Consider the following 11,545-nt stretch of genomic DNA (forward strand, 5'->3'; position numbering starts at 1 on the left):
ACCATTATTTCCATGTACAACACTCTATGGTATGTACATTTACCAATACCGCATACTCTGGTGTTCTGTTTGGCGTGTATGCTTCCAAACAAAAACTTTGCTAGGTCTTACTTTCAGGGGAGGCCTTATATTTAGCAATTCAGCAAAACCTCTACTAGGTCTTATTTTCTGGGGATGTCTTATTTTCAGGGAAACAGGTTAGCTGTTAGGAACTGTGGGAGCTGAAATCCAAAACACCTGGAGGCCCAAGACTGGGAACCACTGTTTTAGAGGTTTATGTCTGTCAGTGCAATTCTTTGAGATCTCTGTATGGCAACAACCTTAGCAGAATTAATGTGACTTCAAGTCTGTGCCATGAATAATAAAACATTGGTTGGTGTTCACAAATGCATTCTCTGGCTGGCTCTTGTGTTAAGTTTGAGTCATTAATCAAAACATATCCTGCTTCTATATCAGTTATGTGGTATTAGCTGCCTTTTTGAATTTTTGATGCATGTTGTGGGTTAAAATTTATTTCCTAAATATAAAATTTAATAGTATCATACTGATTCATTGACAAGACTATATACAGCTCCCTGAAGAGGTTCCTAATGCAAGCCTACACAAAATGGAAGGAGATATTCTGTGTATTGTATCTGTCTCCAAGTCGTCTGTTGGCTTATTGTGTTTTGTTAGGCGAGGAATTATTAGAGTCAGGTTTGCCAGATCCTTCCTCTGAAATATAGCTGACAGCTCCCAGAGTTGGTTGGCAGTCTCCAAGTACTAACCCAAGGACTGACCTTGCTTAGCTTCCAAGACCAAACAAGATCTGATGTCTTCAGGGTGTATTGACTGGGCTATACATAAAAGGAAAGTGCAGTGGTAATTCACTTTGCCTTAAAATGTGGTATGACAACATAGCATTAAGCTGGTTGGGAAATAAACATGTATCAATGATCTAGAGACAGCCTCTAAAACTGCTTTGTAAAAATTATTTGCAGTTATTCTTTAATTTGGAGATGGCAAGTCCTCACAGTAATATTCACAATAAATGGTCCCTGCATAATATCGGGAAGGAATCAGTTCATTGGATGTCCTTTTTTGTATTGCTTACAAGAATTAAAACATGATAAGCAGCATCTAGTAAGAGAGGAAAATAAGATTATAGGAGAAACAATGTTTTTATTAAAAAAAAATAGATTGTCTGTGTTTATATACATGGAGGTTAGAATGCAATGATCATATGAAAAAAATCAATGGAAAAATAATGTAGAAACAATGGAATGGGAGTGGAAGGTAAAAGATTCTGATATATTATAAGGAAAAGGTGGTTATTGGATCGCAACTTCCATTGTCCCTCACTACTGACTAGAATAATATGAATGTGGACATTTTGGGGGAACAAATACAATTCATAACTAGAGAATTTATTACCTGTTACCCAACTGCGTCAACCAATCAAAGTAAGGACTACACAACCACACAACTTTGTAAAGTTATTTTGTTTCCACTAGGAAACTCCCTGCCAGCATGGCCATTGACCACACTGACTGGGGGTTTCTGGGAACTATAGTCCAATAGAATAAGTTTTCCAAGCTCTAGAGAGGATACAAGAAGGCGCCTTTCTCTTTTTTGATCAGTCAAAATGGATATAAAATCTTCAGGAAAGGCTGTTATCCCAATCAAATGCTCCAGGAAGCCCCACCTCCATCTTCTGAGAAACCGAGTTCCAGCTTCTGAGACAATGCACTTAAAAGATAACACAGTACCCTCCCATCCCCAATGCAACTCAAGATTTACTAGCATCAGGAGAAAAAGCACTGTTGTTCTCAGGGACAAACTATTGACAGAATTGAATTAATACTTCACTTCTTTCCTTCCGCAAACCTACAAGAAGCAGTTTAGCCAGTGGTTATGATGAATGTATTAATAAGGCATTTCAAACTGTACTCCAAAGGCATTGCTATAAATGCATCCCTCTGGCACATCAGGAAATGTTATAGCAAATTATCCATTGGTAATAAATAATGCAGAGTGTATTTCACTGGCAAGGTTAGCCCATCCATTAGGTCTGTGTTCTGATATGCACACTTCGCTTACAATAGAAAGCTTTATATCGATTCTCCTCCCTCTATTCAGATAGCAACATGAATGCTCTAAGCACATCCGCTGAAAGAAGAGAACACCTTAAAACAATTACCCTTCTCTATGGAGGGGGATCAGATGGAAAATCTCAAGGTAAGTCATGTGGAGAGTGAGCATGATACAGTTGTTTGAGTGTTAAACTAGGACACTGTGAGTCCAGGGGTTGCAGGCCTACTGGGTGACCTTGGCCAAGTCACACCAGTCTCAGAGGAAGGTGAGCAAAAACCCTTTAAAGAAATCTTGCAAAGAAAACTCCATAATACGTACACCTTACACTATAAGTCAGAAATGATTTGAAATCACAAAACATCTGCCACAAAACATGTGGTTTCAGTCAAGTGGAAGTTAAGAACATTCTTTTCTTGTTTGTTGCCAGTTAAAGAGAAGGACTACTGTGCAAAGCATCCAGAGTAATCCATGATAGGGTTGCTGTGAGTTTTCCGGGCTGTGTGGCCATGTTCCAGAAGCATTCTTTCCTGACGTTTCACCTGCATCTATGGCAGGCATCCTCAGACAGCCTGGAAAACTGACGGTAACCCAGTGATTCCAGCCATGAAAGCTTTTGACAATTAATCCATGACACTTTTTATTTCTCAAACTTGTGTTCTTCACTTCATTTGTTCTCTTCCAATGTGTGCACAAAATGAAACAGAATGAAGGTCTTTCCTGAATTAAGACCATCTTGCTTTGTATAATCAGAGATTCTAAGTTCTAAATAGAAAAGAAGTGTTTCTGATTTTTTTAAAAGACGGTCTTTACTTTGTCCTTGCTGGATTTAGCCAGCAGCCTTTCCCCATTAATTTCATTTATTATTTATTGGCATGACAAATTTCTGCCTATATTTATTCTATGTTCTGTTCAAGGTTACTATGGCTTTGGTGGCTATATAATCTGAATTTGCTTCTTCTGTTTTAAAACTACCATCCTAAGTGCTGCCTTTTATATGTATTTACTTCTGACAAAGATAGAGCCAGACAGTCTGAGGTCCTGTGCTACTTAAATACTAGCTTCCCTATTTAAATGGGCAAAGGAATGTATATCTTGCAGTACGATTTCTCAAATGACATTAATAAATAATATTCATTATAAACCCTTGGGCTTGGATTGCTCAGTTCAGTGGCTTGTGATTTCAAAAAAGCCTTCCTCTTGTCTTAGTGATAACATCAAATGCTACTTTGTGGTGTATTTGATAATATCAAATGCCCCACAAGTGAAAAAACAAAATTCATATTCAGAAATGTGTTTGTCCTGCTTGGTTTTTATATATGTAATTTGCTTGTATTGACTCTGTTTCATGACACAAACAACTAACTTTTACAAGCATATTTTGATGTGCTGGGTGAACTGTATCAAACATTGATATCACTGCCCTTTTTTATAGAACACTGGTTCCCAACCTGTGGGCCGCAGCCCAGCAGTGGGCTGTGAGAACGAACCTCCTTCCTCTTTATTTATTTTATTTATTTTATTTTATTTCTTCTCCTTTCTACAGAGCTGACCAGCTAGAGCTGGTGTGGTCTATCCAATGCAATTTTCTGAATCAACACCCCAAATAACAAAACCGAATCTAAAGTTGACCAAAAACATGATTTGTAATCCTTTTGGTACTAATGTTGGAAAGTGGTACGTGTGCAAAGTAGTCCTTGGTCTAAGTGGTCCCTGGTCAAGAGGGACCTGGTCAAAAAAAGGTTGGGCCACTGTTATGGAAGGAATAAGTCAAGACTAGCACACTTTGGCAGAGATCCACCCACAGATGCCATGCATTTCTCTTATCAAATACTCCAGACACATCAAACTTCCCTGTTATGCTAAAGCATGTTGTTTTTCTTTAAGGCTATAGGGAAATATGGAGTCCCCTCGGGGAGAAGGGTGGGGTAGAAATATCGGAAATAAATAAATAAATAAATAAGGCAATGCCAGCTCCTTAGTTGCAGGAGAATGACCCTCAACCCACCAAGCCACATTTTCTTCAGTAAAGATAAAAGTACTTTGCCATAATTACATTACTGCTGTTTCATTACACTCCTTCTCATTGTCTGAGTGCCACCAGATCTCATTTGCCATGTCTTATCCAGTTAAACCTACTTAAGAAACTGTGATTTATGCAAATCCCCCTGGTTTGCTGCATTTTATCAAAGTCCCCTACAAAGAAATGGAAAAGCATACGTTGCACATGAAACTCGCCAGGCTGAGGTTGTTTCCTTCTGAGGCATAAACATATATGCCACAGAGAAATGAACTGAGCTTGCACTGAGAAATAGAATTTAACTCCACTCTGGCAATTCACTCCATTTTTGTATCTAAACAAAACCTTAGTGTTGAAAGGGCTTTGAGGATTGTTTTTGTTTTAGATCATTTATGCATGGTGACTAGTCATGTATTACACCTTTGTACAATACAGCTGATATCCTGTCACTATATCAAAGAAAGGGAGGCGTATCTTTACTAAAGGGGAGTTGTGGTAAGATAAAGTAACTGTGCTGTTTCTCTGTCTGATGTAGATCTTTTGAGATGAGATGCTCATTTACTGAATCCCTTTGTTGCTATAGAATAGCTATCAGATGTTATCTGCCCTACGGGGAGAAAGGAAAAGGAAAAGGCAACCAAAGGTGTGCAACCTGCCATTCAGTGTCTAATCCCTTTTCTCCAGTTTTCAGATAAGGGGAAAATACCTAAGGGCAAGAAAAGTACCTTGAAAACTGGCCTGGCATCAGATTAGTCAGTTATGATATTGTACGTTAGACTTGCAATTGTTTCCAGTGTACAATTATGTTACCAGTGCAGTTAGATTTCATATTGGTAGATACATTTAAGAAATGTACCAAGCTTAGAATGATATATATGTATATTATGACATAAAGCCAGCATTCAATATTCATGGATCCATTGATTCAACCAATCACAGCTTGAAAATTAAATATGCAAACATCAAAACCTGATACCATTGTATCTAATAGTACTTGAATATTCATGGATTTTGATGTTCACTGAGAGTTCTGGGACTAAACCCTAACAAAGAGTGCACTCTTATTATATGATTATACTGTATATTAGTATTTTAATTTCATATTTATATTTATGGTATATTTTTATACCCACGTTAGCAACCCCAAGGTTTACCTAAGAACGGGCAGGCCGGAGACATGTCCAACAAAATCTTCAAGTAGTTGGCCAACTTGGACTTTCATTGTTAAAGCGGTCTTAGATATACCACTAATCTATGCGACTTGTCCTTAATATTTCAGTCATTTCTAATTAGTGTCCCTCCCCTATGAAATCCTAGAAAATCTCCTTTGCTTTCAGTTGTGGCTTTATAAAACTTTCAGTTCTGGACTTTTCATCAAGTAAATGTTCTTTTTAGGATCAACAGTGACCTTAGCATTCAGCTGAAACATTAATCAGTGTCAGGATAATGTGACATTACATAAGTAATTGCAAATAATGCAGTTGCTAAACATGGAAAATAAAATCCACCCTGCATCTGTTCTATAACACTTTTTCTAAAAACAGAAGGAAAGGGGGAAAAATATCTTTGGTTTAGACCAATTTCTAGGAAGATTCTTCAGTATTCAGTGTCTGAGTTTATTTAACTTTCTTTCTACATGTACTGATGTTTGACTTGTATCTTTGCTGCTCTGTTTTTCTTGTCTTTTTCAGCTTGTGAATCAGATGAGGCATGTATTGGTTCACTTCCAAGTCTTTCTCAGTCTGTCTCTCCGTCTCTTTCTCTTTCCTCTCCTTGTTTAGAAAGATCCTGGAAATAAAATTCATATTCCATTAAGACTGCATTTCTCAGAATGTCAATTGGCTTTTAGCAGTGTTGATGCAGTGTCGATGCTGAGAAAATCTATAGTTACATATGTATGTTATCATTTATTTTATGAGCCATACCATGCCACAGTTCTTTCAGGGTGTTCTAGCATTTCTGCTAGGTTTCTGCCAACAGGATAGAAAGGAAAGAGGATTAGCATTTATCTTTCTTTCTCCAGCCTCAAGCCCCAAGTGTGGAAATTATTCATTTAAAATAAATTTCTGACCCTGATTTTTCTTATCAATGATTTTTAAATTTTATTTTATTTACCACTGATCATATTATGATATTAAGTAATATTCCCACTGTGTTTATTAATTAATTAATTAATTAATTAAATTATTTCTTATTTCTTATTTTATTATGTTCACTCCGAAGGAGAATCAAGAAGTCTATTTCACTATTGATCATTTTTTTTTGTAATTATTTCATTCAGCTGTTCGACAAATTAATGCATTCATTCATTTCGTGAAACTTATTAAATGTTTCGACATGAACAAATTAACCTTCGTTTGCTGTTTAATATTAGGATATTGATACCAACTTGTGATTCCAAGTTCAGGTTTTCACCCCATTACAATTTCCTGCTTCATTACGAGTAAGGCAGGGGGGTTATTAGGCTAGCATATAATAGCAGAAAAATGTATATCAATGTTTTTTTTTCTTTTTGAGAATGTGGTTTGGGTCTGGGAAACTTGTGAAACCCGTGTTCTTCCCATTCTATTTACACCATATTCTTGATCCTTGCCTCAGAGAGTCAGCATTGAAAAAGTGAGCAGGCGCAAGGATGGAAATCTCACTTTGTAGGTCCATTTCTGATCCTGGAGAAGGACATCACTTTCTGGTGGCTCTTCTTTCTTGTGGAGGACATCAAATTGCACTGTTGAACTACACTGTCTTCAGGATAAGTGCCTCCCGTGGCTCTATACAACACATTACTGTGTATCTTTATTAATCATTAATACTGTGCAATGGAACTGGGGCACACAGACTTCATGTGGCTGTTGCCTCAGACACTTTTTTGTTACCAGCACACTCATGCCTATTTGAATATTTGATGCAGCTGTCCAGTGTGTATTCTGAAGTGCCATCTGTTTATACTGCTTTTCTATCTCACATATGTTTTTTTGAGCTCCTGTACCTCAAAGTGACGAATGAATAGCCTACAGTCAAGCTAATTTCACTGACAAGAGGCAACAGCAGAATAGACAGATGGGTGTCCTGTCCATGGACGGAGCCAGAGTCTCTGGTGCAGAAAGGACTGTTTGGAGGAAGAATCACCATAACAACGGGAAGTTCTATTCCAATTAGTTTCATTGTGGCACAAATGATTGTGATACTTTTTGCCTTGTATATGTGCATGTCCGTCCAGCAGATGCTGCCTTATTGTTTCATTCAAAACAGTAGAGAGATGACAGGAGTACTATGTTGGCTAGGACATTAAGAGGGGAGAGGGACAAAGCATTCCTTGTAGAAAAGCCAGAAATTGGAGTAGGTGTTTTGTTTGTTTTTCTGTATTCTTGAGGCTACCTATAGTTAAGATCATGCTACCACATAGTGTCAAGTGTTTGGTTTTTAAAACAGGTTCACAAGACAGATAACCTACTTGCCATCTGAATCCCTTCAGAGAATATGGCTACCATAAACCACAGGTTAAACATTAACAGGTTTTGCATTACAGTTTTCAGAATCAAACCAATTTAGATAGTAACCATAAGCATTGCGGTTTGGAGAATCAGTTGTCACCTCCTTTCCCCCAAATTAATGTCTCCAAACTGGCACAAGTCCCTCAGGTGTATAATTGATTAAACATTTCACTTTCAATTTACTGGTAATTCCATTTAATTCTCATCCCACTGCCACATGTATAAAACTAATTAAACATGCCTGAGGTTTGGATATTGTACTCCTCCACCACACCCAAAGAAGTGGATTGTAATCCATAAAAGCTCTTGCAGAAAGAAATCAATTTAAAAGTTCCACAAGACTCCTTATTTTCTTCTTTTTGCATCAAAATGCACTAACAACATGACAATCCTTTTATAAGTTTACATAACAGGGTTATTTTGCCTAGTATGGTTTCATTGAAAGCATTGTTTGGGGAGGTGAAGCTTTCCCATTGGTACTGGCATCATGGCCTAAACATTTACCTGCTGAAATCCCTCTTTCATAAAACAATATAAAGATACAAAAGCTTTGTTCTGAGTTGATCAGCTTTTGTTTTCTTACACCGTTCTCAAGACTTATGCCTGAAAACTGTCAATTGGAAATCACAATCCTAAATATGAATTCTAAAAGCTATGTAGCCTAGAAAAACAGTATTTATGATGGCATGAAAATTAAACTATGATAATTGATAAAAAGCAGTTAGAAATCCAATATTTATTTTATGTGGGGGGAAAGCCTCAGAAGCACAATTCCTACTTTGGTAGTTGACTACATTTCCCCTTTTTGAAGTATTAATTTCAAAAAGCCTAGCTACTCTCTTCTGTTAGAGGAGAATAAAATTTGATTAAAGTGGATGCTTATATAGAGCATAGAAGGACATTTAAATATTGCGAGCAACTCAAACTCATTTTGTTTTTATTAAACCGAAAAACTTCTACTGAATTATACACAATCATCTTGTATGCTGGTATTATTTTGTCTTGTCTCTGTGTTGTTTAAAGGGAGCATGGTGTTTTTTCCCACATACTCCTCCAGTTGGCCTCTGTTAATTAACAGTCATTGTCAGCAGCATACCATACTGGAATATTTAAAGTATTTTATTTATAGCGTCAGTAGCAAGCCAAGAGTACTGTTTTAATGTATTTAGAAACACAAACAAAGTTGAAAACTTGGCATTATATTAAATGTCCTTTGACCAGTAGCTGACACTTGGAGTGCCTCTGGTGTCGCTATAAGAAGGTCCTCCATTGTGCATGTGGCAAGGCTCAGGCTGCATTGTAATAGGTGGTCCGTGGTTTGCTCTTCTTTACACTTGCATGTTGTGGACTCCACTTTGTGGCTCCATTTCTTAAGGTTGGCTCTGCATCTGGTGGTGCCAGAGTGCAGTCTGTTCAGTGCCTTCCAAGTCACCCAGCCTTCTGTGCCCAGGAGGGAGTCTCTCATTCGGTATCAGCCGTAGCTTGAGGTTCCAGGTTAGCCTGCCACTTTTGGGCTCTCGCTTGCTGAGGTATTCCTGCGAGTATCTCTATAAATCTGAGATAACTATTTCTTGATTTTAAGCGTTGGCATGCTGGCTGATATCTGAACAGGGGATGGGCCGGAGATGTTGCTGCCTTGGTCCTTTCATTGTTGGCTGCTACTTCCCAGCAGATGTCAGGTGGTGCATTACTGGCTAAACAGCATAATTTCTCCAGTGGTGTGGGGTGTAGACATCCTGTGATAATGTGGCATGCCTCATTAAGAGCCACATCCACTGTTTTAATGTGGTGACATGTGTTCCACACTGGGCATGTCTATTCAGCAGCAGAGTAGCAAAGCGCAAGGTGTCTTCACTGTGTATGGTTGTGATTCCCAGATTGTGCCAGTCAGCTTTCATATGATATTATTTCTAGTGCCCACTTTTTGCTTGATAGTCAAGCAGTGCTTCTTGTAGATCAGTGTATCATCCAGGGTAACTCCCAAGTACCAGTGGGATTCCTTTCCAGGTAATCCTCAGAGCTTGACATGCTTGTCAGTTCTTGAGGTGAAAAGCACACATCTGGCCCTGGAATTCAACCAAAAAAGCTCCTGCTTTTTAGCAGATTTCCTATGAAGAGGATGAGGTGGTAGTCCTTTGTGATATTATAAGTTTTTCTCAGGAGAAGGCAATGATTTACAGTGTCATAAGCTGCTGACAGGTCTATGAAAACAGCTCCTGTAATCTGCTGCCTTTCAAAACCATCTTCTATGTTGGGTTACGTCAAGACTATGGGGAACATGAGAGAAGCTTCCCTGCAAGATCGTAACACATCCAGGCATCCCCTGGGCAACATAGACGGCTGATTCTCTCACAACCAGAAGCAACTTGCAGCATTTTTTTAAGTGATCGGCATTATGTTAGTGGCATATGCGGGGGAAAGTCCACATAACAGGTGTGTCTTCTTTAATGTTGGTGTGAAGGTTAGGATTTCTTGCTTCTCTCCACAACATCAAAAACCTTCTCCTGGGTTTACCCTTTTATTGCTGCATCCCTCTCAACCAGAACCAGAAATTCCATGGAATTAACAATGCTGGGTTGATTATCAAGGCATCAAATGTCACATTGGCCAGAGGAAAGTGAAGCATTCAGAGTTCTTAATGGGATATGAAACATCACACTGGAGCAATGCAAGGTAGAAGGAACTGACAATTGACCCAACCCTAAAACAAAAAAGAAAATTAAAGCCTACCGTGCACTGTTAGATTTTTATAGGAAGTTAATTTCAAACATTAGCTTCATAGCAGTTCCCTTATCAAGGCTTACAAAGAGAGGGCTATCTGGTAAAATTATGTGGACCACAGAATTATGTGGAGCCAAGAATGTGATCACATCAAGATGCAGACTGGTTGGCCCAGATTTGGACAAACCCTTTGTGATTACCTCAATGTTGATTTTTAGAACAGTCCTAAGTCAGAAAGAGAAGAATAGGCATCTTCCTAAGTAGAAAACTGTTACCCAGGGAGCAACATCTGGTCATAGTAGAAAAGTGTAGCCTGCTAATGGTGTGGGCTTTGGCTAACTTAAAACCTTACCTCTGGCAAAGAATGTTTCTATTAAGAACAGATCATTCTCCCAAAGATGACTATGACAAGGTGTTGCATTGGAGTATTTTGTTGCAGAACTATGTTTTTCACTTAGTACATGCTAAGGAAAGTGAAAATGTGGTGGCAGACTCTTTGTCTAGACAGGCAGTCTTAAACCCATTGTTTACAAGTAGGGGGAGATGCAATAAAAATAGATGAAGAAATACTGTTAGGAAGTGTAATCTATTATTTAAGACTGTAAGAGTATGGTACATATAGTGATATGGTTAATGTTTTATAATGTTTTGCAATTGCTTTGTGTATATCAAGGTGCTACATCTCATGGCTCTTGATTGAGACCTGTAGAGGTCTCAATAGAGCAGTAATTTCTGAATGTCAGGCATGTGAAAGATGCACTAGGCAGACTTGGGGTGAACACAGCCAATCGCTACTCAGGCGAGCCATAAAAGGGGACTGTGGGGAAAACATATTATATCAAAAGGCAGGAGCTTGCTTCTGGAAGGCAAATAGGGGTTTGAAGTGGCACAGACAGGGAGGGTTTTGAGCTGATAGAGACAAGGTTTGGGATTGAAGTAGAAGAGTTTTGGATTTGAGAAAGAACTACCCATATTTGGGGGGATCTTACAGAAAAGATTGTGAGAGATTAATATTTTTTCTACTCTGTTTAATAAACCTCTTATTGTTGTTTTAAATCTGTCTCTCACTCTCTATTAAATCTGTCTTGGAGTCAGGTAATGCTGAAGAACACTACAGTCATAGGTCCATATTGAAGGGGTCATCCTGAGGCCAGTAACACAATCCAGCATGGGACTTATTGGGAGAACAAGGCAAGGATGAATGGCAGGATTCCTAGAGGTTGCAGTTTTGGAGCCAGCCTAG

The 11,545-nt window shown here is 38.4% G+C and overlaps 1 long non-coding RNA gene across 1 annotated transcript; it reads right to left on the reverse strand.

The window, feature by feature from the left end:
* Positions 1 to 1,141: 1,141 nt before the first annotated feature.
* Positions 1,142 to 7,807, reverse strand: LOC134298912 (uncharacterized). Its single transcript, XR_010006033.1, has 2 exons — positions 6,736 to 7,807; positions 1,142 to 5,878 (listed from the first exon to the last, which is right to left on the reverse strand). It is a non-coding gene; the product is annotated as an uncharacterized LOC134298912 (long non-coding RNA).
* Positions 7,808 to 11,545: the final 3,738 nt, after the last annotated feature.

Source organism: Anolis carolinensis, chromosome 4, assembly GCF_035594765.1.
Source record: "Anolis carolinensis isolate JA03-04 chromosome 4, rAnoCar3.1.pri, whole genome shotgun sequence".
NCBI lineage: Eukaryota > Metazoa > Chordata > Lepidosauria > Squamata > Dactyloidae > Anolis > Anolis carolinensis.